General features: G+C 43.1%; 2 long non-coding RNA genes across 2 annotated transcripts in view; one reads left to right on the top strand and one right to left on the bottom strand.

The window, feature by feature from the left end:
• The window catches only part of LOC144340760 (uncharacterized), a 32,986-nt gene extending 6,517 nt beyond the window's left edge, over window positions 1-26,469 (top strand). Inside the window, exon 2 of the long non-coding RNA XR_013417078.1 lies at window positions 17,217-26,469. This is a non-coding gene — a long non-coding RNA (uncharacterized LOC144340760). The remainder of the gene's footprint in view (window positions 1-17,216) is intronic.
• On the bottom strand, window positions 1,864-12,028 carry LOC144340759 (uncharacterized). The gene is made up of 3 exons (XR_013417077.1): window positions 11,874-12,028; window positions 6,462-6,517; window positions 1,864-6,056 (listed from the first exon to the last, which is right to left on the bottom strand). It is a non-coding gene; the product is annotated as an uncharacterized LOC144340759 (long non-coding RNA).
• Window positions 26,470-27,234: the final 765 nt, after the last annotated feature.

Raw genomic sequence — 27,234 nt, 5'->3', positions numbered from 1 at the left:
GGTGGCTGGTTGTGCACTTTCCGTTGAGTCCAAAAGCAGCCTGCTTGAGGAAGTGACCAAGTTGACTGCTCAATCTTGATGTCTATTTGAGAATTTATTGGAAAGACCATGGGCAAATACACTTTGTCCGAGAAGCTGTTCTTGTACTGTGGGTTGGAAAGACCCAACTGGAATGTCATTTTCCATGATCTGACCATTTTATATGCCTTCCTCCATGAATAGGAATTTTCAAAAATCACTGGCTACTTCCAACTGCACAACCAGGTGTGCCACTAACTCACCTTGACACTTGGCCAGCCTGATTGTCCTTGGCCTCGTTTCCTCAGCTATAAAATTCAGAGGCTGGACTAGAAAGTTCTGCTCTTGCTCTGTGCTTCCAGCATTTCCTACCTTCTATTACACCAGCCAAGAATTCTTGACAAAAGCCCAGTGCTCTGGCTCCCCTATCCCTAGCAGCTTCTTTGCCTTTCCATTGGGAAGCTTTGGCTTTTAAGCCTGAAACAACATACCAGATGGTAATGCTGCTGGATCATCCGAATTATCCATGGCTCCTTACTGCCTGCAGAAAACAAACTTCCTCCATTGTCATATAAAGTCCCATGAACTGACACCCCACCCCCAGCTTTCCAACCTTATCTTTATTCTTCTTCCTCCAGACTGGTCTGCTCTTGCTGCCCTAAGCACATTACAACATCTCTGTCTCTGCCTCTTTGATTTCAGTAATCTCTGATCCTGGAATCTTCCTTTCCCGACCAGGTAGGGTAGCACTATGGGACCCAGCCCCACCTTGGCTTCGGTAGAGCTGCTGTTGACTCTTGCATTTATTTATAACCCAATTCCAACTTTTATTCAAGGGAAAAGATTCAAGACAAAAGTTAGTTTGGAATTCAGTAAATATAATGATTATGGACAAGCACCAGCTGTTGGCTCTTTCCCGGGATCTCTACCCAAGAAGCCAGAAGATATTGATGGTTCCCAGAATCTAGTGCAAAAATCGTGAGAAGCCTTTGGGAAGGTGAAATAAAGTGGTTCCAGGTGCAGTGGAAAACATAGAGTGAGAGAGAGCCTGGTATTGAGGAATGGATTTTGAGAAAACTTTCTAGTTATATCTCTCCACCTCCGGCCCTCCCCCTCACCCATATTACTACTCATGTTTTACGGGGAAATGGATGGTAAGGAAAACAGCAGCAGCTGCAGCTTAGAGCCAGCCAAAGGCAAGAGGCGAAAATTAGGGAAGGCCCAGAGACTGGCTGAGTAAGGAGTGAAAGAGTAACAACAGTGACAGGATCAGGAGGATCCTGAGAATTCTTTTTTTCTTCATCCTGAATGCCTCTCCTGTGTTATCAGTTGCATTCCGTGTAGCAGATCTTGGAAGACAGATCCACCTAGCAGCATGTTTACCTGTAGCAAATAAGTGGGGAGGAGCTGCTGAACCCAGAGTGTAAAGCCAGAAGATCCTTCCAAGTCCACATCCCTTTTACTCATTCTGAAATCCAGAATGTATTTAGAATTAGAAGTATTTACTTAGGGGTATGGGTTTTTTTTTAAAAAAATCAGGGGCTGGGCACAGTGGCTCATGCCTGTAATCCCAGCACTTTGGGAGGCTGAGGCAGGTGGATCGCCTGAGGTCAGGAGTTCAAGACCAGCCTGGCCAGCATAGTGAAACCTCATCTCTACTAAAAATACAAAAAATTAGCTGGGTGTGGTGGCAGGTGCCTGTAATCCCAGCTACTCAGGAGGCTGAGGCAGGAGAATCGCTTGAACCTGGGAGGCAGAATTTGTGGTGAGCTGAGATCGTGCCATTGCACTCCAACCTTGGCCACAAGAGCGAAACTCCGTCTCAAAAAAAAAGGGTCAGATTTATTGAGCTATAATGTATATAAAATCTACTTATTTTCAGTGTTCAGTTGAGTTTTGACAAGTGGGTGTATTAGTATAACTACCATCACAATCAACACACAACAATTTTTTCAGTTCAGAAAGTTCACTAATGACCCTTTACAGAATTCCCCTACCAATACCCCACCCTAGTACCTTTCCCCAGAAAGATAGATCTGTTCTCTATCACCATCGTTTTGCCTTTACTACAATTTTACATAAATAGAATCATATGGTAGTGAAAGAAGTAGTCTAGCTTCTTTCACTAAGTATGATGCACTTGAGATTTATCATTGCATTGAATGTATCAGTCGTTTGTTCCTTCATATTGCTGAGGGGTGTTATATTCCACGAATATCCCAAAAATTGCTTAGTCATTCACCAGTTGATGGTCACTGGAGCTGCTTATAGTTTTTGGCTATTACAAATAAAGCTGCTATACACACTCATGTACAATATTTTCTTTTTCTTAGGTAAATGCCTAGAAGTAGGATTGCTGGGTCATATGGAAAATGTAGGTTTAATTGTATTAGAAAGTGCTAAACTGTTTTTCTAAAGTGACTGTACCACTTTGCAGTCCCAACAGCAATGTTTAAGAGTTCCAGTTGCTCCATATCCTAGTCAACACTTGGTATGGTCAGTTTTATTTTATTTTTTAACTTTAGACATTTTGGTAGTATGTATTAGTAACATATGGTTTCAACTTGCATTCTTTTTAATAACTAATGATATTGTGGATCTTTTTGTGTGTTTTTTTGCCATCACATATTTTATTTGGTAAAATTCCTGTTCAAATTTTTTTAAAATATTTTTAATTGGGTTGTTTGTCTTCTTATTCTGAGTTCCAAGAATTATTTCTATATTCTAAACATAAATACCTCATAATGTATATTTATTCAAATATTTTCTCCCAGTCTGTGGCATGCATTTTTATTTTCTTAACAATATCTTTCAACGTTTTCAAGTTTTTTATTTTGATGAAGTTCAATTTCTGTTTTTTCTTTTATGTTTACACTTTTTTGGGCCATATCTAAGAAATATCTGCCTAACTTCAGGTTACAAAGATTTTCCCCTATATTTTTTTTCTAGAAAGTTTATAGTTTTAGATTTTACATTTAGGTATTTGACCTATTTTGAATTAATATTTTTATATGGTGTGAGATGAGTGTCGAAGCTCATATTTTTGTATATGAATAGCTAGTTATTACAGCACCATTTGTTGAAAAAAAAATCCTGTTGTTTCCCTATTGAAATACCTTGGCAATTTTTCATATGGTCTATTTCTAGACTTTCTATTTTGTTCCACTAGTCCATATGTTTATCCTTACACAATGACCAAATTGTCTTGATTATTGTAGCTTTGTATTAAGTCTTAAAATCAGGCAGTGTAAGTCTCCCAACTTTGTTCTTTTTCAAAATCACTTTGACTATCCAAGCTAGATTTTTTACCTTTCATATAAATTTTAGAAGCAGTTTGTTAATTTATATCTTACAAAATTTGAAATTTTGATAGAAATTATATTCAATCTGTAGGTCAATTTTGGGGGAAATTGATATCAGAACATTAAAGTCTTCCAATGCATGAACACGGTGTAGCTCTCCATTTAAATTAGGTATTTAATTTCTTCAGTGACTTTTCATAGTTTTCAGTGTACAGGTTTTTGACCTCTTTTGTCAAATATCTCATGTTTTGGATGCCACTGGAAATGCATTTTGAAAATTTTGACTTCTAATTTTTTGTTGCTAGAAGATAGGACACGCAGGCAGATAAGCATAAAGGACTGACATTTTTAATGTTTGAAATAACTGACTGCAGAGGGTCTAGAGCATGTATTTTCAATGGGAATAATATTGTTCCCAAGGGGATGGAAAAATCTTACTCTTTTAATGTCTAAAGCATAGATATACATTTACATAAGCTAATACATAAAAGTGTATACATTATATCTGCCATATTAAAATCTTATGCAATGGAGTAATTATTAAAAAATTGTTTAAAATACTCCTTAGGGGAGCAATAATTTAAAAACATGGGGAAACACTGGTCTGAGTGTTGTTCATAGCTCTTGGGATATATGATACTAAAAGAATACAAGTACTTTGCATATTTGAGCACTTAATCTCTCTGAATTTCTTATATATTGATGACATTCAGGCTTAGTAAATAGATTTAAATAAGACCTAAGTCAAGACCACATGACTCCAGAAAAGATTAGTTAATACAAATTATAAACAAATTTTAAATGTTGAGCAGCAAGAATTTTAGGTCGGTAAATGCTGGATTTTGTTGTATTCCTTTAAAGAGTGTTGGACTGTGTTCTTCCTGCAGTTACATTACTTGCCGATCAGATTGATCCCTTTGAGGCTTGCTTTTTAGGCTTATAAGGGTAGATCCAGAGCAGCCCTTACTCTAAGGCTAATAGTCTCACTACTAAGGTGTGGCCCTTCTAAGAACTCTCTCTATTAAATGCCTTCTGTATTATGAGGTCTCTCATAATTGGTGGGATTGCAAACTCTCCCCAGTCCTGTAAGAACTCCAGGAATTTTTCAACCTATTGCTTCTCAGTGATTCTTTCCCTGGTGTTATGGATTTTCCTTCCATGCATGCTCAGATCACAATTTGGCCAAAGACCCCAGGGGACTCCTCTGTTCTCTTAAGCCCCACGTACCTGCCTCTGCTCCAGGTATCCACCTAGCCAATTCTAGGTGCTTCTGCTTTCTCAGGCTCTGATCTCTCTCTCCTCACTAGGTAAGACTGCTGGGATTTACTGGGGTTTCCTCCCTGCCCTGTAGTCCAGAAACTGCTGCCAGGTAGTAAGCTGGTACAATTGCAGGGCTCACTTCATTTGTCTTTGTTCTCACTGGAGTCATAGCCTTGTGATGCCTGTGGTTCAATATCTGAAAACAGTTGTTTAATAGATTTTGTTTCCCAATTTTCTAATCATTTATGGTAGGAGGGCAATTACCAGCTTTGACAGAACCAAGGAAATATGAGCTCAGAGGAAAAGATAATGACACATTTGAAGAGCACAAATACCATAAAGAAACACGACACACTGAACAAATTATACCAGGCAAATAAGAATTAATTGACCAAAAAGATAAAACAATTAAATAAGCTTTTACATAGCTTCAAGAAGCCAAGAAAGGATATTCAAACCGTGAAGGCAGAATAATAATTTGAGAAGAACCAACTGAAGTTATTGGGTTTGAGGAAAAAGAATTTGGCAGTTTCTGAAAGTATTTCAGACCAGATATGCTGAAAAACTCCCCGCAGAAAGCATCTAGATGCTTGATATATTTTTAAATGTTTTAAAATACAATACTGAATCCATAAGTAAGTCAGTCTAGCCTGTACTTTCTGTCTCCCTCAACAAATAGAGAGTTGAAACAAGTATAGTCAATGAAGCTGGAAATGAAGGCTGCCCTCATTAGAATGTAATCTCTGTGAGGCAGGGATTTCTGATTATTTTATTTCCTGATAAAGCACAGCCCCTGGAGCAAAGCCTGGGACAGAGTAAGTGCTGAGTACATATATGTTGAATGAATGGATGAGTGAATGAAGGAATGTCCTGGAGCAAATGGTTATTCAAGATCTTAGAACTTTGAGTTTGAATAGCTTGTTAAAGAGGGAATAGAAACTAGGCCTGGGAACTTGGAACTGTTGTAGGAGCTGCCCACTGCACCTCTTCTTATGAAGCCATCTCTCAAAGTGTCCATGTTCTTAGTGAATTGTTGGCTTTAAAAAAAATAAAAGAATCCACTTGCCTGAGACAAAAGAGTCATTTAGGAAACATATTTGTCTCCAGCATGAAGCCAGAAGGGATAAAACCAAGTCATAATCCCCGGAGAATTTGCGACCATGGGCCTTTCCTCTTCCATCTGGTGTTAAATTTATACTTCCTGAATGGTCAGAGAAACATTAATCTAAAATTAAATTAAAAATATTCCAGTCTAAGACATCCAGTAGAATCAAATACAGATCCTCTTTGGTGGAAGCCTTCCTAGAGTCAGGTCCTTCAGGTCTCCTACAGATTAAATTCAGCCAAATAACAGCTCAAAATTTAAAAATATATAGACATACAAAAATCATGAGGAAGCAGGCTTCCCTGAATAAGAGTCAGAGGGAACAGTCCAAAATAGATTTAGACTCCAAAAGCTTCAGATCCTGGGATTATCTGAAATGAAGTAGAAAATAACTATGAATAATTTAATTAAAAATAAAAGATCAGATCAAAAATGAACAAGAAAAAATAGTTACATATAGTCAGATAGATTTGAGAAAGAAGCAAATAAAGATTCTAAACATGAAGGCAAAGAACTTCAAATTTAGTATTTTATATGCAGCTAAACAATTTTACTATAAGGATGAAATAGATATTCTCAATTACACAAGTCTTCATAATTTGTAACATACAATGAAAGTATTCTGTAAACAAGAACTGCAGCAAAGTAAAGAAATAAATCTATGAGGAAGCAATGAGATATAGAAAGAAAGGGTGAGTAAATAACTTAGAAAAATCATATTGTTTTGGATATATTGGATTAAATGAAATGAAATGTATTATTAGAATTAATTTTACCTGAAATTCTTGTTTTCTTGTCTGCTTTACATTTGAATGTAAAACAAATGCTGCTACTAGAAAATGTAATAGGATAAAACCAAAAAGAAATGTGAGGATTAAAATGGAAGAGATAAAACTATCACTATTTCCAGATGATCTTTATAGAAAATCTACCAGGCTCAATAAAAACAAACTATCAGCATATTTAGAGAGTTCAACAAGGTAACTGAATACAAGGTCAATTTACACATACACTTTATCAGAAATAATCACCTAAAATATTTACTGGGAAACAAGACACATTTACAATAGCAACAAGATGATAAAATATCCAGGAATTAATCTAGAAGAAGGTAAAACAAAAACTTTATGCAAAATATATTTTAAACTTTATTAAAGAACATGCTATAAGACCTATAAACTGCTAGAGAGAGTTTCAGCAAATCCAGGCAACAGATTATGATGGCTGTGACTTGGGTGGTACTGAAAAGTAGTTCGATTCTGGACACATTTTGACAGTAGAGCCTACAGAATTTCCTGATGGATAGGATGCGAAGCTTGAGAGAACAACAACAACAAAAGAGTTAAGAAAGGATCCAAGATTTTTATTCTGAACAACAGAAAGAATGCACTTGTCTTTTAGGGGGAAGACTGTGCAGAGCCGGTTTGAAAGGAAAGATTGGAAGTTTTCTCGTGGACATGTTAAGTTTGAGGTATCTGTTGAACATCAAAATGAGGTGAAAATGCAGTGTAATATATGAGCCTAGAATTCAGGAGAGAGGCACCAGCTAGAGATGCATACCAGAAAATCATGAGTGAATAAATGGTGTTAGACCCATGAGACTGGCTGGCCTTCCAAAGGGAGTGAATACAGACAGAAAAGGCAACTAAGGATTGTGCCTTGAACTCTCCAACATGGCCAGAGAGCAGGGAGGAAAATGAGAGAGTGAAACATTGAATGAATGTGTTTCATGGAAGAGAGGGAGAACAATCATTTTAAATGACAGGTTAAGGAAAATAAAGACTGAACATTGACCATTGGATATAAGAATGTGGAGATCATTGATGAACTGAAAAGGAACAATGTACATTAGCAAATTCTGTCTGCTTTACTTTCAAAGTGTACTTGGTTGGGGCAAAACCCTGATTCAAGGGAGAATGAAAGGATAGAAGTTGGATACAGTGACTATAGACAACGCTTGGGGAACTTTTGATGCAGAAAAAGAAGAGAAGTGAGGTACCAGGAGGGAGAAGGAGGCTCAACATGGATTGTTGCTGATTTTAAAGAAGAACTGATAATGTTCTTGTGGTAATGAGTTAAATTTAGCAGAGGGAAGTAATGGGTAATGATAATGGAGGAGAGGGGGAGCGCTGGGTAGACAAGTAAGGTGGGATTGAGGGCTCAGCTGGAGAGGTTGCCCTCAGTGGGAACATGGAAAACTCACTTGTACGAATAGGAGAGAGTTCAAGGACATAGACGCAGATGCAGGTAGGCGAGCGGATGCAGGGTTGCAGTTTGTGGACATTCTCACAATATTGCTTCCCTTTTCTCTGTGAGGTAGAAATCACAGTATGAGGAAGAAATGGGGGAGGAAGTTTTGAGGAGAGAGCAGAAGGTATAAACATCTTCTAGATGAGTGGAAAAGTGTCTTACCTCATATCGTACACACAAATTAACTGGATTAAACGTTTAGCTGTGAAAACCATTCTCACAGCTAGTGCAAGAAAATGTAAGACAAAACTTGTGTCACTTTGAGGCAAGTATAAATTTCTTAAATAAGATCTAAAAAGTACCAGTGTTAAGGGGGAAAATGGGTAGATTTGACACAAAACTCCTTCGAAGACTTATACAGGTCGAGTAGCCTTATCCAAAATGCTTGGGACCAGATGAGTTTCAGGTTTTGAATTTTCTTTGAATTTTGTAATATTTGTTTAGAATGATATATTGGGAATGGGATCCCAGTTTAAACATGAAATTCATATATATATTTTGCGTATTTATTGTACCTATAGCCTGAAAGTAATTTTATGCATAATTTTAAATAATTTTGTGCATAAAACAAAGTGTGTCTACATTGACCCATCAGAAAGCAAAGGCGTGACTATCTCGGCCATCTCTGTGGCCAGTCTGTAGCTGTTTTGGCATCACCATCATTCCTGACTCTGAATTTATATAATGCCTATAAGCAATCATTCTCTTACACTTATTGACATGCCATTATTACAGTGAGAGAGTAAAGTGTAAGCAGCACAGTAGCATCGCCAGACACCTGGAACAACTGTTAAATAACAGCAACAGCAGGCAGCTTTTCAGTCTCCACCCATGATGCCTTGCTTGGATTACAAGTTTACTGTAACTGTATTTTTTTTTTTTTTAGATGAGGGAAACATTAGAGGCATTGAGGGACCAGGAAGTGTTCTCTAGGGATGAGGAGGCATTCTGCTGGGTGGCCTTTCTAAATGTTTCCTCCAGAGTCATCTGCCTCGTTATCTGTGGGTTTTGTCTTAGAAATCTCTTTTTGATTTTATAAACGGACATGACTTCACGTTCTATTATGAATGCATACTGCCCTAGTCCTTCAATAAGCCCCTCACACCACTTCACCATGTTGTCTCTAGGCACTTTTTCTGCAGCATTAACATCGTCCTCACTGTCCCTATTACCACAATCATCTTGATTCAGAACCATTTTTACTACTTCATCACTGGTCAGTGAAAGAATAACTGGAGCCTCATTATCAATGTTAAAATCTTCTTCTATATCCACTTCTTCCAGCTTACTAATGGACTCTGAAGGAATATTTTTACCATATGTAAGGAAGTCAGACATCTTTTTTTCTCACTTGACATACAGAATCTTTCAAAGACACCACCTTGTTCACCCTTATCATGAAACATAGTTACAGATCAGAGATTGTGCCAGGCATGCACGACTGTGTCTTAGTCACTGTGTTTCACACACTGGCAATGGCATATATGGCATTCTTCGTGTTACACTCCTCTTGAAAACCCCCCACAACCATGCCTCCATTCACTGCTGCTAGCATGCTGTTCAAGAAAGTGTTTTTGTAGTCACTTTTGATTGATCTAAGGATTCTCTGGTCACATGGCTGAATTAATGATGTCACATTTGGAGGAAATGACACAGCATAAGTGTGATTTTGTTGAGAATTTCAGCTGGAGGATGAGCAGAACAGTTGTTGAAGGAAAAACAAAATCTTGCAGTCAATCATCCAGTCCAGCATCCCTGCAGTGAGCACAAGCCACTGGTACAAAATGTTTGTGAAATGAATAAAAAACTATGCCCCAGGTGATCCATGTATTTTTGTTAGCATAACAACTGGACTCGTAAGAAATTCACTTCTTGAAAACGGCATGAATGCAAGTCTGCCCATCACAGCAAGTTTACACTTATGCATGCCTGCTGCATTAGCACATCCCAGACCTGTTATTCTATCCTTGGCATCATTCATTCCTATCTTATCAGCTGGAGTCAATGTCTTTCTGGGGCAGTAACACCACAACAAGGATGTTTCGTCAGTGTTATAGACTGTTTCTGGCATCAGATTTTCATCAGTGATGATTCTGGCAAATTTGTCAATGAATTTCTCTACTACTTGGTGATCAGCAGATGCTTTATCACCACAAATCTTTAAACATATAATGCCACATCTTTTCTTAAATTTCTGTAGCCAGCCTGTTGAATATTCACACTTCCCTTCAATTTTCAGTTTATTGTGATAGATCTTGGCTTGTTTCATACTCAGCATACCATTAACTGGCATGTGTTCACTGGGATGCTGACAGATCAACTCTTTCAATATGTGATCAAGACCTTCATGTTCAGCTTTACCCGGTGTTTTTCTACTTTTCATTAACTTCTGCTTATCACTTTTAGCATAGAATGGCACTAGCTTTATCCTTCTATTTCTTCAGATCACATATTGTGGTCGTTCCAACACCGTACTTCTCTGTAAGATGTTTCACGCACCATTGTCCAGTTTCTCCAACAGCTTGACTTCCTGTGCTATAAACATAAATACTTTCTCTTTTTCTTATCACTGTTACCCACAGGGTTATCTGAAGGCCTTTTTGACATTTTCAACAGTATCTTTATCCCACAGAGTAGAGAATACACACACACACACACACACACACACACACACACACACACACAGAGTAAGTAATGCACAGAGGTCTTGGCCTCCTGTGGAGCATTGAGGGGAACCTGCATTCAGCGTGTTTGGCCTGGATCAGTGCTATTTTATTACTGTTTGCGAGTGTGCTTGTGTGGGGAATCCGGGTGTCTGCCAAAAAGACAGATGGCAGCTGAAGGGGCCTGGAAGATCTTTTTTCCCTTGGGGACATGGAATAAACTGGGTGTGTCGTGTGCCTGCATTTCAGCTGTGACCCATCACATGAGGTCGGGCGTAGAATTTTTCACTTATGGTATCATGTTGGTGCTCAAAAAGTTTCAGAGTTTGGATCATTTCAGATTTCAGATTTTTGGACTAGAGATGCTCAACCTATTTACTGTCAGTCTTTCCTCATCATTTGTTTTCTTTCCAGTACATACTCCAAATAATCTCTTGTCCTGCCACTTCCTCAAGCCTGACATCTTGAAGGTCAGCAATGTTCCCACAGGGATAAATCTCAAGGGCAATTCTCTGCCCTGATTTACCTCCATCTGGTAAGAGCTTCCAGCACGATGGGGCAGGCGCTTCTATGCAGACCCTCCATCCACCTGGCTCATGGAATCCCACCGCCTCTTGGCTTTTCCTTTACATCCTCAACTTCCTTGGCTAGGTCCTCCTCCCATGCTTTGAACCTCAGAATAGTGAAGCCTGCCCGGTGCAGCATCCTCAGACTCTTCCTCCAGGGTCACTTACTTTGTAAGTGATGTCTTAGTTCTGTGATTTCACAAATACTATCTGCACACTAATGACTCCCAAACTTCTGATTCTGATCACAGCCTCCCCGCTGGATTCCAGGCTTCTATATACAATCGCCTCTTAAACATCTCCATTTCTATCACCAGCAGGCCTCCCAAACTCAAACTCTGTAAAATCAAACTTGTTATTCCTCCCTCAAACCTGTCCCTTCCTGAATGTGCCACATTTTATTATTGTTACCCTTGAGTCCTCATCTTCCCCCTCCACTTCCTATTTAATCCATCAGCTCTACTTTCAAAGTCTATCAGGATGTGACCACTTCTGCATGTATCCACTACTCTCACCCTGGCCCAGGCCACGTCATATCACCCTGCTCATGGCAATTCCTGCCTTACTCGCCCTCCCATGTCCATTCTCCTCACCCCCTTCTTCTCTGTTTCCAAATACTTTCAGTACACAAATGATATCATATCACTCTCCCACTCAAAACTCTCTAGTGGATTCCCAGCATTCTTAAAACAAAATCCAGCGTCCTTACCTTGGCCTCTCGGGTTGTACATGATGTGGTCCTTGATCTCATTTCTTGCCCTTCATCCCTTCATCTGCCATCCTTTGGGCTCTCTGCCCTTTTAACTCTTCTGGAAGCAATTGCTCAACTCAAGACTGAATGAGCCCATGGCTCTCTGCTCCAATGTCAGGACCAGGAGCAAGGTTTCCTGACCCATTGCCCTATTTAAATAGCACCTCCCATTAAATCTCTTCCTGTTTGTCTTGCTTTATTTCTCTTTATAGCTCTTATCATTACCTGGGTGTGTGTATATAATTTTTTGGCCAATATCTCTCACTAGATTATAAATTTCATGAGAATAAAGCCGTGTTCTGTTTTCTTCACCACTGCAGATTTATGGAATGATAAAATGAATGAGTGAATTCAAATGACTGGATATAGCATTGCAGATAGATCATATAAACATTGTGTTAAGTGAAAAATTAAGAAATATAATGAAAATTGTAACACAATACTTGTTATGTAAGTTATGAGCACAAGCTTCAAGGAAATTCAATGAGGGAAGGAAAGTGTTTTCAACAAATGGTGCTGGAATAACTGGATAAGTAAATGTAAAGAAAAATGAACTTCAATCCTTATTTGTACTATACATAGTTATACATGGGTGATAGGCTTAAACGTAAAAGTTTGAATTATAAATCTCCTAGAAACAAATATAGAAAAATATATTCATGAGCTTAGGAGAACGTAGGCAAAGATTTCCTGACTAGTACCAAAAAAAAGTACTAACCGTAAATAAACAAACAAAAACAACCCCCGATACAATAGGCTTTGTGAAAATTTAAAATGTCTGGCTTATCAAAAGACACCGTTAAGAAAAGGTAAAGGCAAGACATGGACTGGGAGAAAATATTTACTGTACATAAATCTAAATTATGTAAAGAACTTCTAAGAATCAACAGTAAACACAGAAGCAATGCAATTTTAAATGGGAAAAGGATCTAGACTCTTCTTTAAAGAGGAAATAATAACCAATAAGCATATGAAAAGATACTCAATATCAAAAGTCATCGGAGAACTTCCAATTAAAACTGCAGTAAGATATTCTAGACCCCAAGAACGAAACATTCGCATGGCACTGGGGGCAATGTGAAATAGCATGAACACTGTGGAGTGCAGTTCTCCAGTTTCTTATAAAGTTAAACATATGACTTCCTAATGAATCAGCAATTCCATTCCTGGGCATTTACCCAAAAGAAATGGAAATGCATGTCCACAATAAAGACTTGTGCAGAAACATCCAGAGCAGCATTACCCATGATAGCCAAAAAGTACCGCCAACCCAACTTCATCAACTGTTGATGGATAAAGTACGTTCATTCACACAGTGGAATACTGCTCTGCAACAAAAAAGAATGAGCTACATGGATGACTTAAAAACATTATCTTAAGTGAAAGAAGCGAGATGTAAAAGGCTGTAAGGTTCCAGTTCAGCATCAGGCAAAATGCATGTAGAAATCTGAACAGCGGGTGCCTCTGGAGGCTGGGAGTTGACTGGAAGGTGGCACAGGGGGACTTTCCGGAGAGATGAAAGTGTTCTGTACCTTGGTTGGAGTGGTGGTTATACTAGTATATACCTTGGTCAAAACACATCAAACTGTACAATTAAGATCTGTATATTTAATGAAAGAAAAGTGTACTTACAAAAACACTTACATATAGAACAAGCCTATATGTATTTCAGAGATCATTGCCTGTCTAAGGATGTATAGTAAGTGCTTTTGAATGGGGCTTTTCTGGGGGAAGGGATTATATGAGGACGGCATGTAAAATATATTATCAAATAACAAAAGAACTCAGAAACTGATGAAGACAGCATGTCATGAAATGAGGAGAGCGACTGTATGCAGAATTTGCACCAGAGATGAGAAAGGAAAGCAGATGGGCAGGCAGGAAGAAAGGGAGCAAGATGGGAAGTCAAGAAAGAAGGTGGGGAGGCAGGGGAGGGAAAATGGAAAAGGAGTTGTGTGGAGAGGACAAGTCATAGAAAGGAGGGAGGAAGAGAGAGAGAGAGAGGGAACAAGAGAGAGAGGGAGCAAGAGAGAGAGAAGAATTAACTGAATACTATCCCGCGATTGCCTTTTCTTTCAGTCTGTTTGTCCTTTCCACTTAACCAGGTCATAAGCCCTTGGGAGGGAGGCACTAGTTTTTATAAGTGCTTGCACCTGGCAGTGGGCAGCACTTGTTGGCTAGTGGGTTGGTTAACAGGCAGCAAGAGACTGCATATCGACGCCAGGTGTGCGTTTTGTAGCACAGACAGCCCTTTCATCCAGATTCAAGGGAGGAAACTCCTGGTAGCATTTTACTGGAAACACTTTAAAGGCTGAGGCCTGCATGATTTCATCAGCTAGGGCTCCCACAGGCCCCAGGGGGCCTTTTAATTATTGGGAGGGCCCTCCAGGGTGCCTCAGTCTCTTCCTACAGATGCGTGGGGTGCTGATTTTAACACACGCGGTGTGCCTATTTCTTCAGCAGGACTCAATGTGAACTGAGCCACCACCTGGCTCTTGCCTTCAGTGGCTCTCACCGTGGCCTGAAGCCCCCTGTGCTGGGGCAGTTACAGCTGTCTCTGGATTCTGGCAGCTCTGTGCTCCCATTCTGCACCCATGATTTAGCTTTGCTTGCTCACTCCTGCTACAGTTCAGTTTGGCTCAATAATCACTTAGTGAGCTCCTTCCGGATGCAGACCCAGGCTGGGGGCTAGGATACAGGATGACTGAGTCATGGCCCTTCCCTCAAGGGGCTTGGGTGTAGAGTGGAAGACATAAGGAGACAGAATTGTGAAAGGAGGCAGCAAATGCAGAAAGAGCCACAGGGGCTGGGAATCAGGTACAGGGCCCAGGCTGTAGTTCCAGGAAAGACTTCCCAGAGATGATGCCTGAGCTGTATCTTAAAGCTCCTGCAGGTCTACATTTGGCTGCTCTTTCTCCTTAGACATTACAAGGCTCACAGGAGCAAGATCCCAACAAGGGTCAGCCATACTTCTGGAAGCCGCTGCTCCTGGCTGCCAACTTTGCGCAGGTATCATAAGGACTTTCAGGATAGGGAGAGAGTTGCTTCCAACATACTCCGGATCACACTTCAAGCCCAGCATGCGCTACCAGGAGCCACAGAAACAAGAGACCCGGGTTCAAGTTACAGCTCCAGTTCCTACTAGCTGTGTGACCATGGCAATTTAGTCAGCCTCTGTCTGCATGAATTTCCTCATATCTAAAGTGAGACCATTGACAGCCTCCTCAGAAGATGGTCATGAGGATCAAGTGGGTAGTGTTTGTACAGCTCATAGCCCCGAGGCTGGTGCCTGGTGTGCAGAAACCACCATCTTCCCATCTTCCTCTTCCTCCGTGGGGGCAGCAGTTTTCCAGCTGTGCTTCATGGAAACCACAATTGCAGCTGGTTTGCTTGCTGGAAATCACAGGGTATCTGCAAAAGAAAACGGGCTTCCACATGTTGGTGAAAGTAGTAGAATTTTCATCTTTTAAGCATCTGTGGAGACATTATTTATGAATCCAATTTCTCTTTTTATTCTATCTGCAAATTACATTCTTATCATCATCCTGTAGAGGCAAATTTATTCCCAAACATAATCACAGATTACCAAAAATAAAAAAGTATAAGTATTGTCATCCATGGATAGGGAATTTATTACATTTGCCTTACAATGATCCAGATAAATGTAATGAGAATGAGAGAGAGGGGACAGATGATATTATGTCTCCCAAACCTCTGTCTCAGCTACTACTACTTTGATACTTATTCACATCAACCTGACCTTAACCTCTCTCAATTGAAATGCTTTCTAAAACCCTGGCTCTATGATTCAAAAATATAAAAACGCTCTAGATATTCCAGCTCTAGGTTACTCACAGAAAACTAATTCACTGAAAGTCAATTCATCTAAGGATCTATTTCCATAATGACCAATTCATCAAATTTTCCAACTTATAAAATATGTATTCCTTCCAGCTGCTTATAAAACTTATAGCAATTCATTCAGATGCATAGGCAGGGCCCAAGAGAGCCATGGAAAGTCAGGACTACAGGGATCTGGGTCTCTCAAATCCTCCTTTGCTTTTCAGAGTCCTCCTCTGTCTGCCTACAGAACCAATTATCCCCAAATTTAATGGCTTAAAAGAACAATACATATTTATTATCTCCCATGATTTCTGTGGGTCAGGAGTTCAGGGGCAGATTAGCTGGATGGTTCTGGCTTGAAGTCTCTTATAAGGTCACAGTTAAGGTGATTAGTCATTTGAGACTGGAGCTGGAACGTCTACCCCCTATATGGCTACTCAACGGCTGTGGGCAGGAGGCCTCAGCTCCTTGCCGTGTGCTCCTCTCCCTAGGACTGCTTGAGTGCCCTCTAACATGGCGTCTTGCTATCCCAGTGCAAGTGGTCCAAGAGAGAGCAAGGGGGAAACTGCTGTGTTATTTCTGCATTGGCCTCTTGGTTACATAAGTCATTCCTATCCAGCATGGAAGAGGATGACACAAGGAAGGGGAGATCCAAAGGTAGAACTCATTGGAGGCTGGTGACCAAACTGCCCCTCTTTGACCCTCAGACTCCTCCTCCTCTGTCTCTTAGTCTTCCCTTCCCGCTGCCATTCCAAATCTATTGCTAGGAATTTTATAAAAAATGAAAAACTTTTTTGGGGGTTAAATCAGTCACTTCAGTAAAACTGGAGAAAGGGTTTTAAAAAGCTAAAATGTAGGCAAGACAGAAAATGGTTTTACCAAGGACTGGAAAGAAATCAGTTAAAAATTAAAAACTTCCCATGCCAAGCATTGAAATATTGCACAAGGTGGATATATATATTTATTTATATTTTATTTATGTTTTGAGACTGAGTCTTGCTCTGTCGCCCAGGCTGGAGTGCAGTACAGCGATCTCAGCTCACTGCAACCTCTGCCTCTTGGGTTCAAGCGATTCTCCTGCTCAGCCTCCTGAGTAGCTGGGACTACAGGCATGCACCACCATGCCTGGCTAATTTTTTGTATTTTTAGTAGAGACAGGGTTTCACCGTGTTAGCCAGGATGGTTTCAATCTCATGGCCTTGTGATCTGCCCACCTCGGCCTCCCAAAGTGCTGGGATTACAGGCTTGAGCCTCTGCACCCGGTCTGGCAAATATATTTGAATTCACTGAGTATGGCCAGAAAGCCTCTTCCTTCAAACAGGCTTTTCACAAGTAGGTAGAGTGGGTATTCCAAGAACGTATCCTTTCGCAAGTGGGCTTTCAGAGAACTGGCCTGCTGCATAAAATCCTCCACTTTTGGCTGTGAAACCTATGTTGACTGCCGCTTACCTTTTCCAGGCTCCTGTTGGGGAATGTGAGGGTGCCTTGTGCGCACCACCTCTCCAGCCAGGCTTCAGCTCCTGACGTCCCTAATCCTCAGATCTGCTGCCTCAGGGGCCCTTGGATGAAGCCGTCTGCACTGGTGGGTTCCACTGATAACGTCAAAGCTGCCTCCACTCCTTCAGCAACTTTATTACAGAGGCATCAGATGATCCTTCTTCCCACAGAGGCTGGAGAGGCTCTGGGACCTGTCACACCGGCCACACAACGAAAAGGACAGAGTGAGGATTCAAACCTCACTGTGTCTGATTGCAGTCACATCTGGCCGTCTCCTCCCCTCTGCTTCTGACTGTGAGTGGGAGCACTGCCTCCTCAAACCTTCAGTCACCTGCTGCACCTCAGTCATGGAATTCCAGATGCTCCATCCCCTGAGAGGGGCTGCACTACTCCCAGTGGGGGCTCCTGGTGGGCCTGCCTTGGAGAGACCCTTCCCTACCTTCCTCACTGTGCCTGCAGTCCCCAGGCCTGTGACTGCCTGTCTAAATGTAGTTATCAGGGGCGCCCTGGAGCCCTCAGGCACCAGCCAATGGCCCAGAGAGCGACAAAGGGCACATTCCTCCGCTGACCCAGGAAGGCTTCCTCCAGGTTGCACATGAGCATGGGCTGGTTGCTGTTGTCTGAAGAGGACAGAGAATGAATCATTTCAAAGAACTTTCAAGCCACGAGAGAGAAAAAAGAAAGAAAATGCTTTTCAATCTGCTCTTTTTCCTCCCTCTCCTTATTTTACCTGTCTTCCTCTCTTCGCCTCTCTCTTTCTACCTTTCTTCCTCTGGCTCTCTGTCTCGCCATCTTGCAGTCTCCTGTATGTCTCTTTGTGTGGCTCTGTCTCTTTTGCCGTTTCTCCTGTGTCTCTGTCCCTCTTGTCTAGGTTTTCCTTTGAGGTTGGGGATTAGGCTTCCTCTCCCTCTGGGTCCCTGACTCATTGCCTGGCATCAGGGACCACCAACAGGTGATAGCTGGAGAAAGGAGAGGTCACAGGAGTGACAGAAAACTGCCCAGAGTTGTTTCAGGGGGCAGACCCACTTCAGCCATCAGTAGAATTGGGTGACATCCTTGGATTTGTGCGCCATTGCTGGGCTGACACTCAGGGTCATCTGGAGCGGAGAGAAGGGACGTGAGCGTGATGCTGCAAGGCAGGAGGAACTCACCTGCTGTCTTACCTGTTTTGCAGAAAGCCGTAAGTACTGGCTCTGATTTTCTAACAGGCTTGGTTGCCCTGCAGAATGGGACAGGGCTTCACTAACACCACTGCTTGGTGGCATGGATGGCCATGGTTGTGGGTAGGTGGCCACCCAACGACCACTCTTGGTTTACTGCATGGAGAAATGGGCAAGGGAAACCCAGATGTCCCAGGGGCATGTCTCAGGCGGCCAGTGCCACCGCCCAGGGCTCTGTAGCCACGGGGCGCTGCAGGGCACTGGCCCCGTGCTCCTCTTGAACGTTGCTTGTGGAGGGGTGCAGCCCCCGGGTGTCCTCGGAAAGCACAGGTGTATCACAGGAGCAAATAAGAGCAGCTAGATCAAACCAGTGCCACGCCTCAAGGACAAATCATGAGCACTACGGTTTTATGAAAAAATAGATCATTTAAAAATATTTTTCCTATTCATGAAGCCTTATTTTTTTTCTCAAAGTACAACTGTCTTTTCTATAATACCCTGACAGTGTATTTTAAGTTACAGCAAGTATTTTGAATAAGGCAGTCATCAAATTTCCACTCTGGAGGTTATTTCTAGAATTTGTCCCCTGCTTTTATAAAGATAGCTCATTTCTTCCTGAAGTGACTCTGGCTCTTTTTCATCTCTCTCTTCCTCTCCCTTTTAAAAGGGAGAGCAACTAGCTGGCTCATTATCCCTATTTCTGCACAATTAGGAAGGGCCCACTGCGCTTTCATTTAACTTTAGAGTGATGCATCTCGTGCTGATGACTGATACTGGGGTTGACCAGAGAGAGATGAAGTGCTGTGAGAAATCTCGGCAGAGGAGGAAGTGATCTGCAGAAGATGAGATGGAATTAGCCGAACATTACTTTCAAACTCAGTGGCCTGGGATCCATCATAGAGCCAAAGCTGGCTCAGGCCAAAACAGTGGAGCAGCACATTTTGTTCTGAGTCTTGCCAGGCGCCTTCCCCACCACAGCCTCCAATTTTGGCATTCCTTGCTTGCTTTATTCCTGAAGAGATATTGAATTCCTACCATTTATATATTGTTAGGGCTTTACAAAGTTGTTGTTGTTGTTGTTTTTTGAGAGAGAGGCTCGCTCTGTCGCCCAGGCTGGAGTGAGTGGCACAATCTCGGCTCACTGCAAGCTCCGCCTCCCGGGTTCACGCCATTCTCCTGCCTCAGCCTCCCGGGTAGCTGGGACTACAGGCGCCGCCACCTCGCCCGGCTAATTGTTTTGTATTTTTAGTAGAGACGGGGTTTCACCGTGTTAGCCAGGATGGTGTCGATCTCCTGACCTCGTGATCCACCCGCCTCGGCCTCCCGAAGTGCTGGGATTACAGGTGTGAGCCACCGCGCCCCGTCTGAAAAGTATCTTTTAAAAATAAGGTGCTGGTCCTTATATTGTGATAGGTTATAAAATGCCTCTGCCGAGGCCTGTTCTTACAGAAACACGGGGCTCTTTGCTGTAGATAGCTCCTCTTTGAGCAGAAGGACAGGTCGACAGGCAGGGTAAAGGAAAGCCTCACCTTTTACTGCGTGGTAGCAGGAACACATGATCAAACCCTCTGCGCTCTTGGAGGGAGGAGGCCCCGGCCTCAGCCCCCGTGTTGGTATTGAATTCAGTGTTCCCATGTGATGAGTCCATTGAGAGGAGAAAGTTAATTTAACTTGACCGGACTGTACATCAATGCCATTGATGTGACAGAATGTGCCATTAGGAAGACCACACTGCAGGAGGGAATGAGGCATCATGCCAACCCCCAGGAGTTGTCCAGACAAGGAGATAAAGCTTGTGCATGGGGAAGATACGAGCTATACAAAAGTAGATGCCATAAGTAAGGCTCAGAGGGCTGCGGGGGCTTAGAGCAAAGGCTGAGGACAAAGGGAAGGATTTAAGGAGGAGACGGTTTTTTCCTTTGAGAGCTCCACAGCATTCAATGGCCGGAGGGACAGGTTATGGATGACCTTGAACACCAGAATTTGACTCTATCTAACAGAGTAAGAGAAGGGATGCCAAATGCACTGTTCATGCGTCACAACTATCCTATCCCTGTACCCACCCACCTAGACAAAGCCAAGAAACACCAGTGATCCTTTGTGGCACTTTTTCCTGGCCTGACTATGGCCTCAGAATCCAGATGTTTCTCAGTATATAAAAGCAAAAGGACCAAGTATCTTGCAGTAGCCACAGAGGAACCTGCCTGCAAGCAAATCTTTTGCAGAGGTCACAGCTGATTGAAACCTCCTAGAAGCTGCACCTCTGGATCCATCAGGGTGTTCGCACCTGGCTGCACTTCTGCCAGCTGCCTCCAGCCAACACTGAGCCTGGCAGTGGTGCTAGAAGTGGGCCATTCTTGCCCTCTGGGTGATTCCCTTTATAGGCAGCTTTGGCTCAAGGACTTGCCATCTGTCTGATTGGCACTCGCTCAGGACCGCCGTGAGATCCGGGGCTCTTCCTGTCCAATGCTCCTTCCCTCTCAGCTTCTCCTGCTCCCACCTCCTTACCCTTCACAGGTGTCTATCCCCTAGAATCTCTTGCACCTCGAATTTTACTTTGGTATCTACTTCTTGGAGGACACATGCCCATTACCAATTAATTGTGTCACATTTAAGTCTAAAACTTTCTCTATTTCTGTTCTTGAAAATGGGAAACCATGGACATTTGGGAGGCAGGGGGGTGAAATGCTTAGTCTATCCATCAGTAGTGCAAGCAAAACACATTTGACCAGAGTCAGAAAGGCGAATTAGGGTTACCGCTGTAATCCAGGCTGTGCAGACCTGGACAAGGGTGGTGGCAGTGGGACTGGAAAAGAGGAGTGGCCACAAGTGACGTGGCCACATCTGCCTCATCTGACTGCCGTCTCTCCGATCAGCATGGAAAAAAATGATAAACAGTGGGTTTTTTCAAGGAAAGAATACTGACGTGGAGGTCAGGAAGCCTGGGCTCAGCTCCAGCACTAACCAGCCGTGCACCCCAGGAAATGACAGCAGCTCTCTGCACTCAGCTTCCACCACCTGGAAATGGACGGGGAGGGGTGGGATGAGATGATCTGGCAATTCACGCCTGTTCTCATACGCAGCCCCCCTTTTATCATAACACAACATTTGCCATTTTGGTCATTTTTAGGGGTACAGTTTAGTGGCATTAGGAAAATTATACTGCCAGAGTGAATGAGGCATCACCCAACCCCCAGGAGCTGTCCAGAGAAGGAGGTAAAGTCTGTGTATGCTGAACATATAAGACACAGAATAGTAAGTGGTATTGGATGCCACAGTAGCCACTAGATGGATGTTGTGCAACCATCACCAACATCCATCTTCAGGATTTTTTCATCTCCCCAAATGAAAACTCTGTCCGCATGAAACACCAACTCCCCATTTCCCCTCCTTCCCCAGCAGCTCCTGGCCCTTCTCATGCTACTTTCTGTTTTTATGATTTTGACCACTCTAGTACTGCAGGTACATGGAATCATACAGTATTTGTCCTTTTGTGTCTGGTTGATTTCACTGAGCATAATGTTCCTCCATGTTGCAGCATGTCAGAATTTCCTTACTCTTTGAGGCTCAATAATATTTCATTGTATAGATGACCATATTTTGTTTATCCATTCATCATTAATAGACACCAGGGTTTCTTCCATTATTTGGCTATTGGGACTAATGCTGTCATAAACATGAAGCTATAAATATCTCTTCCAGATCCTGCTTTTGATTCTTCGGGGTGTATACCCAGAAGTGGGGTTGCTGGGTCATGTGGTAGCTCGCTGTTGTTTATGCAGCGCCTCCCCAAACCTCCCAACAGAGCAGCCACACAGCTGCTGTAAATGAGTCCAGGAACCAGTAACTGTCCAGTAGTGGTCAACATATCAAGCTCTATTTTATAAATTCACCCAGATTCAGCATTCTGCATCATATCATATACTCGTTTGTTTATAAAAGGGATGCCTCACACCACATTCCAGTGTAAGGAACACTTTGCAGAGTCCAAAAGCCCTGCTTCTCCTGTGGCTTCCCCAGGCTGGGCTGCGATGGCAATGCCCAGTTGGACAAGTACCCAGAACAGGGTTGCCGTTAAGATCCTGTCCGGCTCTGACACTCTCTGACTTAAAGCAACACCCTCCCAGTGCCTTCTTCATTTTAAACAAAGACGAAGTGAGCGCAGGACTCTTGCTGCTGAGCCAGGAGGCGTGAGTCACTAGCCATGGGAATTTCAGGCATCTGCGTGTGTGCGATGGCGGCTGGAAATGGAGAGGAAGCATTTCTAGAGCTGAAATGTCGCAGAGGCACAGCCCCCGGTGGGTCTGGCACGAAAGCAGTGTTATATCGAGAGGCCCGGCAGCGCTGCCTGGGCTTGTTTCCCAGCTCCTGCAGCTCTCGGGGGGTTCCAGAAGATCGTCCAGACTATGACTCATTCATGTGTTACTGTAATAGAGAAAGAAGTAGGTGGCAGTGTGACATGGATTTCATGGAGAATTAGTGAGGAATCTGTGTCCACTCAAGCAGATTTTATGTTGTCTGAATGTGAGGATTCTCCTTTGGGCTGTTTATGCGCAGGGGCGCAGTCATGGGCCTCCAGAGGCTTTTTATGATTCTGTAGTGGCCACGCTGGGAAGATGCCCTGAGAAGACACTGCAACTGTCCCTGTGACAACTGCGGGGGTGAAAGCTATTGGAAATTCCTCCAAACCCATTTAGCTAAAGCTACAGCTGCCACGTTCCATCCAGGTGAGCCTTTGTCCAGAGCTGGCTATGGACTGGTTTGCATTTCCCTGCTTTTGATTTCCCTGACAGTCTGCGGTGGAAATGCCCATGGGGAGTGAGGAGACGGAAGAGAACACAAAGGCAGACAGGAAAGGCTGAGAAGGTTCTCTCATTGGACACACAGTCCTCAGATGCATGAACTGTCCCTTCAACATAAACATATTCCCTTGAGAGAGAGGAGCGGGACTGTAGGTCTAAATTCACATCACTGTCAATTCCGTTTACGTCTTCACGGGATGTGACGAGGACCATAATGTCAATGCTCTTGAGACGTCTTCTGCCCACAGGTGCCCTCATACTGAAGCTTTTCCCCCCAGCTCCCACTTCCGGAATGAAGGGTTTCTTCCCCTCGCTGCAGCAAATATCACCAGTGGACAGTCTTCAGCGGACAGCTCTCTTCTGGAAATACCCTAGCTGAATACAGAGCAGGTCTGACTAAGCTGCACGGCCCTCCCTGATGCAGACTGTACACCCGCCATGATGCAGAAATTAACTTGCAAGTGGAGAGAGAAGGAATTCAGACCAGAAATGGACTAGGGTTCACAGCTGACAAATACCAGTAGTGGCTGTGAGGTGGGTGGTATGAGCCACAGACCTGAGGGACGCTGTGGACAGCAGCAGGAGAGGCGGTGGTGACAGAGGCCAGCACCCCAGGCCCCTGGTCTGCAAACACCTCCAGTGAAGCCAGGGCAGGGTGATGGCCAGGCGCCATCCTCCTCCACTGTCATGACAGCAGGTGAGACCTGAAACGTGTGTGCAACCCCACAGGGAGCCAGGATCGGGAACACTTGAATTCACTAAAGTAACCCCAAACTGACAGAGAAACCTTGAACTGAAAGAGAAATTACTTAATTGCCTCAGAAATTGCTAAATTTATTTTTGCACACCTGAGGCTTGCGAACAATCTGAACTTCATTCCCGCTCCACAGCGTTTGCAGTTTGATCAATTCTTTCCTGCTTTTCATTACAATGGGGGGGGAGGGGGCGGGGGACGAATAGAATAGGGTGCCAGGACAAGGCCCACAGACACAGCTCAGTAAGCTCTCCAGCTGTCCAACAAAATCCTACCTGCAAGGGTGTGGCAGCCATGGAAATGCCTTGCTCAAATCTCCCTGCAAGAGAAGCTTCTGTGGAGAACACTGCTGACTACAGCCTCCAGCTGCTAAGCCTTGGGTCCATTATGGAAGCCAAGCCAAGTCCCACCTCCCCAGGCTTCCCAGAGAGGGTGCCAGAGCCAGGACTCTGGAGGATTTCTCTTCCTGGCAACTTTGGCCCAGGGACTCCTAGTGGCCCAGTTGGGACTCTCAGGGCTTCTGTGACATCTGAGGCTCCTCCTGACCATCCTGCTTCCCTCTCTCCCCTCACAGGGGTCAGACTTGCACTGCAGTCTGAGGGTCCTCCCTGCCTTCCTATGCTCCCTCCCCTTTGTCACCAAATGTCTCCTCCAATAAACCTCTGGCATGTCAACTCTAGTCCTAGCATCTGCTTCTCAGAGTAGCTGAACTGACAAGGGAGAAGGAAGACATTCCCTGGAAAGAACTCAACTTAAAAAAACAAGAGATGGCCTGAGGATCTTGACTCAGGAACAGGCTTTACTAGAGATAGGCAGGGATCAGAGTGTAGCATGCCATCTTGTGTTTGAAGCCAGCGTTGGCCCAGCTCCTTGGACTCCTATTTGGGTTTTAAAGTCAGAGGATGTGACAAAAATGTTCATCAAACTTTGTGACACCCTAGAGGGTGCCCCTCCACCACAGTGTAACCCAAAGCGGAGGCGTTCTCTCCAATTTGGACATGAGTCCAGCTTGGAATCCCGAAGATCTCCAAGTGTTTCCAGTGGGGGCTCCCTCCCAGGCCTGCAGCAGCCTTGGTGGGCAGAGCAGCTGCCTGCAGGAGGGATGTGTGTGGAACAGCATTGGAGCTGCACCTGTGACATCAGAACCAACGGACTGCTTGCTTGTTTGGTGGTTGCTGTTTTATCTTCTCTAATGATACCCCTCCAACTTCAAAATACCATGTTTTTATTCAGTATAGGTCTTGCCTCCCTGACCAGACTGTAAGCTCCTTATATCAGGGATCATATTTTCTGTGTGTTCATCCGTTTCTAGGGACATCATAGAAATCCAGGATATACTGGTTGGCCATTGGTAGTTACATAATTGTCCAAATTTTATTTTTTATTTTTATTTATTTTTTTGCGATGGAGTCTTAACTCTGTCACCCAGGCTAGAGTGCAGTGGCATGATCTTGGCTCATTGCAACCTCCACTGAGTTCAAGCGATTTTCCTGCCTCAGCTTCCCAAGTAGCTGAGTGAACATCACCACGTCCCGCTCATTTTTGTATTTTCAGTAGAGACAGCGTTTAACCATGTTGGTCAGGCTCGTCTTGAACTCCTGACCTTAAGTGATTTGCCCACCTTGGCCTCACAGAGTGCTGGGATTACAGGTGTGAGCCACTGTGCCTAGCCTCAAATTTTATTTTAGACCTCCAACTCTTTTGTAGTTTCATGTGCAAGGGCACTATATCAATACTGCTTGAGGATGGTTATTTTCCAATTGCTATTCCTCTTGATATGAAAGCTATGATGAGCAAGGAATTCAGAGATATAAAAAGAAATTGTTTTTTCAAAGGATGAATTTATCAAGTCATGATGACATACCAGGCATAGTGATGGGCTTTGCAGGGGGAATGATGACACAAAGATGAGCAAGACACAACCCCTGTTGTGCACTCATGTGGCCTGATGGGAGGGACAGGCGTGAATCAATAGGTCTTATACAATAGGATAAGAGCTGCAGAGTCTGGGGACCTGGGGGTTCTGACGGCACAGCAAAGAGAGTGACTAACTTTATCTTGAAATCCTCAGGAACACTTTGGAGAAGATTAGTAATTGAACTGGCTCTTGCAGGCTGAGTAGGTGTTTGCCAGTTGACAACAGAATGTAGGGGGAGGATGTCCAAGAAGAGGAGAGGAAGGCTTTTCAAGTGCAGAGAGGCCAGGAAATCACAGCCTTCCCAGAATGTGCTGGAAAGTGAGAGGCTTAGGAGCATGGCCAGCCATGGGCAGTGAAGCAGCTTAGCCCTAGGCTTTCTAGGCCCTTAAACACCACCCTTGGGAACCCAAACTTTGCCCTGGAGTTTGTTACCGTGGAGCCCTCTAAAGTTCTGGAGGGTAGCCATATTTTGCATTTCAGTTATGGAAACATTACTGCTTTATTAAATAGAAAAGCATCAATTGTTGGTTTTTTGTATACCTTACCAGTATTCACTCAAAGACATGTTTCCTTGTTTATTTATTTATTGCTGTTGCATTTTTTTAAACTTTTATTTTAGATTCAAAGGTACATGTGCAGTTTTATTATATAGGTAAACTGTGTGTCAAAGGGGTTTGGTGTACAGGTTATTCTGTCACCCAGGTAATAAGCATAGTACCCGATAGGTAGTTTTGTAATCCTCTTCCTCCTCCAACAATAGATATGGGCCCCCTGTCTGTTGTTTCCTTCTTTGTGTCCACTTGTACTCAACGTTTAGGTCCCATTTTTAAGTGAGAATATGTGGTATTTGGCTTTCTGTTCTTGTGTTAGTTTGCTTGGGATAATGGCCTCCAGCTTCATCCATGTTGCTGCAAAGGACATGATGTCACTCTTTTTTATGGCTGCATAGTATTCCATTGTGTATGTATATATATGTATACATATATGTATATGCATGTGTGCATGTGTGTGTGTGTATATATATATATGTAACATTTTTTAAATCCAGTCTACCATTGATGGGCATTTAGGTTGATTCCATGTCTTTGCTCTTGTGAATAGTGCTTCGATGAACATACTTGTGCATGTGTCTTTATGGTAGAAAGATTTATACTCCTTTGGGTTTATATCCAGTAGTGGGATTACTGGGTTGAATGGTAATTCTATTTTCAGTTCTCTGAGGAATCACCACACTGCTTTTCACAATGGTTGAATTAATTTACACTCCCACCAGCAATGTATAAGCGTTCCCTTTCCTCCACAGCCTCGCTGGCATCTATTATTTTATTATTTTTTTACTTTTTAA

This window comes from Macaca mulatta, chromosome 4, assembly GCF_049350105.2.
Source record: "Macaca mulatta isolate MMU2019108-1 chromosome 4, T2T-MMU8v2.0, whole genome shotgun sequence".
In the NCBI taxonomy this organism is placed as follows: Eukaryota; Metazoa; Chordata; class Mammalia; order Primates; family Cercopithecidae; genus Macaca; species Macaca mulatta.
This window is presented reverse-complemented; position numbering and strand designations above follow the sequence as displayed.